The sequence below is a fragment of the Elaeis guineensis genome, chromosome 16, assembly GCF_000442705.2.
Source record: "Elaeis guineensis isolate ETL-2024a chromosome 16, EG11, whole genome shotgun sequence".
Lineage (NCBI taxonomy): Eukaryota > Viridiplantae > Streptophyta > Magnoliopsida > Arecales > Arecaceae > Elaeis > Elaeis guineensis.
In genome coordinates this window covers 24,057,444-24,066,249 of record NC_026008.2, presented here as the reverse complement: position 1 = coordinate 24,066,249, position 8,806 = coordinate 24,057,444, and positions in this window count along the sequence as shown.

The window sequence follows — 8,806 nt, the reverse complement described above, 5'->3', positions numbered from 1 at the left end:
TCTAAAATAAATGGTGCAATGGTCCTTATTGAAACTAATTTCATAATCATTTAGTGCTAAGCACGAAACAAAAATCAGATTTTTGCTTGCATTAGGCACACAGTAACAGTCCCTTAATTCTAGACAGAAACCAAATGGTAATCGAAAAGGATAGATCCCTACAGCTGTAGCAGTAACTCTTGCTCTATTGCCTACTTGTAAAGTCATCTCTCCTATCCTCAATCTTCTATATTCTTTAAGATCCTACATTGAAGTGCACAAGTGTACATTAGAACCAGAGTCTATTATTGAATTGGTAGTAGAAGAAATCATTAGGTTAGTGTCCATCATGAGCAAGTCTGACATACTTCTAAGGGTGTGTGTCTTGAACTCTTCAAGGTCCCTTTCAATAATTCCTGGTCTAAGATACAACCTAGCTTCTTAGAACTTAAAACACCTTTCAAGTTCATTAGCTAATCCTTATAGTTGAACCTAACAGTTGGTTGATTTCAAAGATGCGGGCTAGACTATTAGAAGGAGATAATTTTCTATAGAGAAAAAAAGTTTCTAATTAGACTTTTGTCATGGATTTTAGTTTGTTTTAAAAAAATTATTTTAAAAACAAACTTAGCTCCCACTAATTCTATGGAGCTCCCACTATTTCTTTAGATCCTAACACTCCTCAGGTTAGGAAGTGAAAACTCCTTCGCGAGCTAAGTGGGAGCTAAGTTTTTATGTCAGGTGGGATCAAGTACTGCGGTTCCACCAATTGGCACACCACCTCACATGATAGATTTTGGCAAATGTGTCAACTAATGGATGGATAACTCTTACCCAATACTTCTCAAGCAAATTGTAGCAGACTTGGTCTCTAAGTCCTGAGATCTCACCTGACAGATTTTGACCTCATTCTTTAGTTAACTTAGACCCACCATTGAGTGTAAATGAAGCTATCATTGAACCCTCACCTAACAGATCTTGGACCCAACCTCATCTCCACCCCGCATACAGAGTGGTTGCTTCTCCCCTGATGCAACTGAACCACTGTATTCAGTCAAGAACAATCAACATCAGAGAGGACACGGCACTCTACAATGGTGGAAGATCCCTCGACCTAATATTATTGAGGAGGTTTTAAATTTAGGTCTCGAATCATAAGGCAAGCCAATTCAAAACTTAATCGCCCAAGTTGGCCAGATAACTATGAGGGAGGGTTGCAGTTGCTTGCCTTAGACATATTTGTTCATGGCCAGGTAAGCATGATCCCAATTAAAAATCACGATTGAGACTTATCTTAGATACCAATAGTCAATTAGAATTGAACAGGTCAGCCTAGACTCAGGCTTGAACCATTGAGCCAAATTAAGTCTTTGAGTTGATCAACAACATATGGTTGTTCATCGATCTGACCAATCTACAACTATTGGGTTGGTCATGAGTACACGACCCAGTCCTAATCAACTTTTGATTCAGTTTGATCAATCAGTCAAACTAAACCTAATTGAGCTACCCACACCCATAACCCCATATTTTATGTAATGAAATTAGATCTTAAATTCTCAATTTTAGATCTCATTAATTTTATGTCTTAATTTTTAATTAAGTACATTATGAACATGGATTTAGTTTAGATGTCGAAACAATTTCAAATCTAAGCTACATTTTATTTTGTATCTCATACAAAAAATCTGTTCATAGAAATGAGTCGACTCATCCTAAACTAGAGTCGACTCATTACATTGAGTCGGCTCAACTCTGAGACTGAGTCGACTCACTTATGATGAATAGAACCCTATACCTCAGTCTGCACAACTGAGTCAGCTCATCAACAAACTGAGCCGACTCACTAGGGTCTCAAGTCGACTCGAACAAAAATGAGTCGACTCCACAGACGTGCCAGCCACAGATTTTAATATTTCAAAAACATATATGCATCATCAAAGTTCTAGTTTAGATATAAAAATACTTTTTTAGATCTAAACAACTTAAACATACATCAAAAATAAAAGATCCACTTTTCGATGTTCTTTTTCATGAGATATTACAAGCGGCACCCCTACACGCCATAAGAGAATCCATCGATTGGGCATGAGACAAACTTTAATCCCTGCTTTCTCTTATGATCGGACAGCTATGGTGATGTATCCATTTCAAATACTAGGCTACTAAGGCAATAGACTAATTCTACATATCTCGTATGTATGATTCAATCTACATATCTCATATGCATAACTAGATCTAAATATCAAATATTAATACATAAAACAAATATGATTTAGATCTAATCTTGAACATGCTATTTTAATCTAGAACTTCTTTTAAATCTATGATCAACTTTAGATCTCATCTGAAAATAAATCTAATTTAGATCTATGATCACAACAACCTGACTCTGATACCAGTTGAAGAGTCGGGTTGCATACTGGATTGATTAAACTTAGACACAGCGAATTTCAAAAAATAAAAAAAATAATCTGGCATCCGATCATATAGATTAACAAGCAAGAAATCAGCATAAAGAATAAGTTATGACAATCTCATTATCACCTTGCATGGGTAGATGAACACTGCAATCTGAATATTATGGATCTGAAGGAGGTTCGCTGTTGAGCTGCATACGTGTCCGGCCTCCATAGGTATCCAACGGGATCAACCTTAGATCATCTTTTTTATAAGTCTTTCTAGATTCTAAATCAACTCTTGATCTTTTTTTCTCGATTTCAACTCTTAAGACTTCCTTGGCACAAGAGGAACTTGTCTAACAACCTTAGGCAAGTGGAGATAGGGGTGCCCAACTCTTTGGGCATTGGATAGAGTGGAGAGGGTGAGGAGGTGTGGACACACAGAGTGGCTATAAAAATCTGATTTTCATCATATGGCAAACCTTAAAAGGCTATTTTTTTTATAGATCCTTGATTTGAATTCAAAATTCAAATCAATCAAGATAAAATGACTGATTATTATTGATAAGTATATAAATTTATTTATAAAAATATTAATTTATAAAATAAATTATTTTTATTTTTTTGTAAATTAATATTTTTTTATATATTTTGTAGAAAAGAGATGTATCAACAAGAAGTGGGATCCATGGGCTTTATGCTTTATTAATTGCATGAAGATACAGAGGAGAAGCTAAAGCATACATAGATTATGGATGATAATCGGATCGAATTCGATCATAAATAGATCAGATTAATATAGATCAGATCAGAAAATCATCAATCTAAATCTGATCTATTTATTAAACGTATCAAAAATTTAAATTTGAATCTGACCTATTTATTAAATAGGTAATCCGATCCGACCTATTTAATCTATTTATTAAATAAATTAAATTAAATTAAACAGGTTAAACGGATTAAACAGGTTAAATGATCGGATTAAATAAATCAGAAACAGATTAAATATATTTTAAATAGGTTAAATGGATCTTAAATGGATTAAACAAGTTAAACATATCAGATTAAATGAGTCAGAAATAGGTTAAACAGATTAAATGAATTATCTGGCTCAATTCGATCTGAATATTAAATGTGTTAAACAGATCAGATATCTAAAATTCAAATCTGATCTAATTATCAAACGGATTAAATTGATTGATCTATTTATGATTTAAATTTATTTAATTTAAATTTAAATTTATTTATAATAGATCGAATATATATCAGATTGATGAATTGGATCATATTTTATGAGCTTTATGATTGCGGATGCATGGATCATTTTTTGTGTGCGTGTGGAAAGGAAATAGGACGCAGGAAGCCTGCAAGTGGCCTTTGAACTTTGAATTTAACCAGGAATAAAGGAAGGGGGACCTACTTGGACATGGGCGCTTCACGTGGCTGGACGCGATATGTGGCACGAAGCCACAAATGAGCGTGAAGTGGCTGCACGCTGGGCACGAATGCATTGGGAGCTGAAGTGGGACTGTGTGGAAAATAAAAAAGGCTAGTGGCTGCAGAAGAAGAAGGAAGAGATGCGGATGCGGATGCGGACTTAGGGACCTACATGCAGTTGATGCAAGCGTGCGGAAAAGGAAGGATGGAACACGGCAAGGTTTCTTCGTGTGAAAAAAATATCAGCAACCGATGTAAATACAGAAAAAAAAGAAAAATAAATTTTGAAATTTATTTTAGAACGTCAACTTTTTGCTTTATTTTTTCTTGATCCTTCAATCTCATTCATCTATTTTCTAGCCTATATTTTTTTCTTTAGTCTTACATCCGAGAAAAATAAAAATCTTCTCCCCCAGAGAGCTTATAAAAAATCACATACTCCCTATTGAAGAGCATCTGATCATTTCTCAAGCTTTAGTATTCGTAGGTTTTGTTCTACCTAAAATTCTGTGTGCACTTCTCCTTGGTCCCTAAGCTCCTTGTTTCCACCTTCTTCCATCCTTCTAATAGACAAAAAGGAGAGTCAGCCAGAGGGAGGTTGGTCCAAAGCCAAGAGAGGAAGAGAAGCCAAGTTCTGTTGGAGAGTTTTATTTTATTTTATTTTTATTTTATGTTCCAACTTCAAGCCTCATTAATGGCTTAGGAGTAAAAAAAATTTGTATTAAAATTTTTATTTAGCAATAAATTAGTTTTTCATTTCCTTCTATTTAATTTTTATAATTTTAATTTCTATAATAGAGTAGTTTAAATTTTTGCATCTTTTAATTCTGTAATTTTTAATTTTTGTAATTTAAATTCCAGTACAGAATTTTTTTTTTAAAATTTTAAATCAAATTATATTTAGCTAATCAATCTCTCTGAGGTTTGCGATGAAACTAAACCATGAATAGAAATCTTCTTCTTTAAATTTTTTTTTATACTTTTAATTTTTAAGGGTCCTCCTCCCTTCTTCTCTTTTGCCAAAAGACTTGATGGACTATAGTTGGATCATAATCCTTTCATAGTCCATACTTGATTTGGTACAAGAGGGGATGATAGATAGAAGGCTACAAATCTATAAATTCTTTCTTTTTATTTTTTGTAAAAAAGCTTGATGGACTATAGTTGGATTTGAGTCTCTTCATAGCCTATACTTGGGTAACACGAGAAAAAGAAGAAAGAAAAAATCTCTTAATTAGGGTGAAAGTGAAAAGTTTGATGAATCATAGTTGAGTTAAATCTTTTCATAATTCATGCTTGTTCATATTTTACACCTTAATCAAGAGATATTATAAGAGAAACTATAGGAAGGCCTCCTAATTCATTGGTCTAATGGATTCAAAAGCCCCAGATCTTTTAGATCATTTATCTTTACAATTAATTAATTTACTACTTTAGTAGTTAGTAATCCAACAAACCAATTCTTCTCCTCTCTGTTAAAGCTCATTTGAGCAATATTTGAACACAACATAAACACTCAATTTCTCATGGGATCGATCCATACTTGTTGGACAAGCTACATTGCACACCATGCACTTACAATAAATTTAAGATACATCAATTATCTCATAATAACTCATTCCATTTAATCTGATTTTTTTTTCAAAAAAATCAGGTCTAAATGGTATAAAATCTCTCCTAAATAAGTAAAGTAGGCGTCAATACTTGGCAGCCACTTATCCTTATCCAAGTAAGAGAGAGAGGGAGTGTATGCCCTCTCTCCCTTCTCCTCATGCTGAAACCAGAGAGGGGCATGTGCCAGTCTCATTCCTCTACAAGGATTTTAGTGGTGAGCGCACCTAAAACATGTCAAGGCATGTGCCTCTCTTGATCTCATCTAGAGGTGGCATGCACCCCTTCCATAAAACCTATGCCAAGTCAAGGGAGAAAAAGAGAAAATGAACCAACTAATTGGCTTGACCCAATCCTATTGAGGCACCCAAAGTGGTGCCCCTCTTGACCCAAATAGATTAGGTTAGGTATAAGGCAATTGACTTGATATAAACGTTAGCCAATAAGGAATCAAGTCCAAAGAAGAAATTTGGGTTTAACCATATGCTAGCATGGTGTGTCTAAACCCAATAGGATTTCATCAAATCCTAATCCAATTGTGACTTCACAAGCCTAATTGGATCAATCCAAGATTAAATCTCTTATTATGTGACCCAATATGTTCAATTCTGTCTGGTAGTGAGATATACCATGATCTCCATCATAATATCATTGAAACTCTTTTCAATAGGTTGGAATAATTCTAACTCACACCCATCAATGATCATCGATCTAGTATGATCCTAGTGAGCTATCACAATCTATCAGTGATATGTAGCAATATGTAGTGGCAAGCCAGCAGAACTGAAGAGATGAATTTCAAGGTGTAGTTACTATGTGATTCGATTCTTCTATCATGAGTCCTAATCGGATCGAGGTCAAGGATAACTCATCAAACTTTATCCCTGTCATATGTTAGAATCAATCAATTCAAGTCCAATGTAAAATCTTATGAAAATATGTTTCTATCATTTACACTACCATGGCCATGGGCTTTAGGACTCAATCTCGTGATCTATATAGGATTACTCTTCTACCGAGATTGATAGATCCTATCTTGGTGTGATCTAATTTCTACAATGAATATACTACAACCAACATATACCTCAAGGCTCCATATGACTAGAAGATTGAATTATTTTGGTGTAGTCAAACTACAGCACTCTCAAGGTAAACTGCCAATGCATCTCAAATCAGAGAACTAAACACACTACTGCAGCTATGAGTATGTCACTGATCAGAAGATAAATATCCTTGTGATTACTCAGGATTGGTCACGTTCAGTATCTTTATTCGTAACAAGCACTTATACTTTCGCTTCGATGTCTCTACACCATAGATTCAAGACTCATCTATCCTAAGAAAATGATCATGTACCAATCTTTCTAGATCAATCACCATCTTCGTGATAATCCTACGATCGAGAGCATTTTATGAGGTAACTAATAATAACACATATCTCAAATTTTCAACTCTTGAGAATATATGTTATCATACCCATTAACTCAATGGATAATTCACAGACATAATAAATACATATGTGAATGGATAAAAATCTAAATTTTATTAATATATAAAAATTTAATTATAAAATTATATCTTTAGAATATGTACATGTGTCAGCCAATCTGGCTTCTAGAACATACATCTAGCAGTTTTCTATTCTTTACAATTAAATAAATACTTTCAATCTTTATTTTCTTTTATGTTTGATTTCTGAATAAATTATGTAAAGGTGGGATAGATTATGATCTTAATAAGATATGATCCATGCTCAACATAGATGATTAATTTAGGGATTTTATATTTACATAACCTATTAGGATCTGTGCAACTTAATCATTAGATAGCCTATATTTGTGGATGGGCCATGATCTTGATAGAATATGTTTCATACTCGGTAAGATAGCCTATGTTAGGAATTTGTTTGCATGACTCCTAATCGATTATAAATGTTAATTGCTTAGATTAGAACAAATATCAAAATTTATGTTTATGATCATCTAAAAATTTGAAGACATCTTTTTATCATATATATCTCTCAATTTCATCTTTGATTTAAATTAGTTAGTTTTAATTAAAATATTACCAACTTTTAAGAATCAAATTTTTTCTTTTACTTTGTTAATTACATCTCAGCCCTCTGATTCCTATGCATACGATCCCAACTCATCCTATCTAAATAGTTTGAGTTGGTTTTTATTTTTAACCACCCATGACAGTGATCAATAGGCATTTTGCATGTTCCAAAAGGCATTTCGTGGGGTCCACGCATGGTTTCATGCAGTCCACACGTGGATGTGTGTGATCGGATGGTGATGGGTGCATGCAGGCATGATCGGATGGCCACGAGCACTTGCAAGGTTGATCAGGTAGCTAGAAGGATTCAGAAGTCCTAACAAGAGTTGATTTTAGATCTTTTAAATGGAGCCTGATGGCCTATGAGCAGGTAGCAGTGGCTGGAAGTAGTGAGTAGTAGCTAGAGAGTCTCATTGGGGGGTTTTGAGAGCACTATAAGATTTTTTATGCTTCTTGCTGAGAGAAAGATTGATGTATAAGGATTCAGAGGATGTGATCTCTTCTTATATTTATTCTTTTTTTCATAGTGAAGCTTGCATGTCCTGTGGAGGTAAGCCTTAGACTGATCCACGTATTTGATTGTGTCTTTATACATCTCTCTTCTTTCTTTTTATTACGGTATCGACATCATCACCAACGATTGCAATCTTGGATGAGGGATCTATATTCTATACTTATGAGAGATCCTTCCAATAGTTCGATCACCTAAGATCCTCCAATCACTCATCTCGCTTCTTTCCCATTAGGACTGAAATCAGATCAGATACGGATTGAATACCAGCATATCCATATGTATATTTATTTTGCTTGACGAATACAAATATGGATACTGATATTATTTGGATGAAAAAATTTATATCTATATTTATTTTAAATAGATATGGATACAATTCGGATACTACAAGTATGGATATAACGATGGATATAACTTATAGATAATTAAATTTTATGACTACAAAGTCAAAGATATTACTAAATAGATGATAAATTAAATTAAAAATATATTTATATAGTTGTATATTTCTTTTAAAAGTTAATAAGTACCATATAAAATTATATAAGATTATATATAAATTTAGATACAAATTAGATAGTCATCTATCCATATCCATTCTTCATTGATGGATACGGATATGAATATTAGTTGGATCCTCAAATTTTTATTCATATCCAGATTGATTTGAATATAAAAATAGATCTGGATAGATAATATCTATACCACTTTTACCCTATTTCCCATACCTCTCCCAATCCCACTCCTCTCACTTCTTTCCCATACTTCTCCCAATCCCACACCTCTCCCTTCCTTTCCCATACTT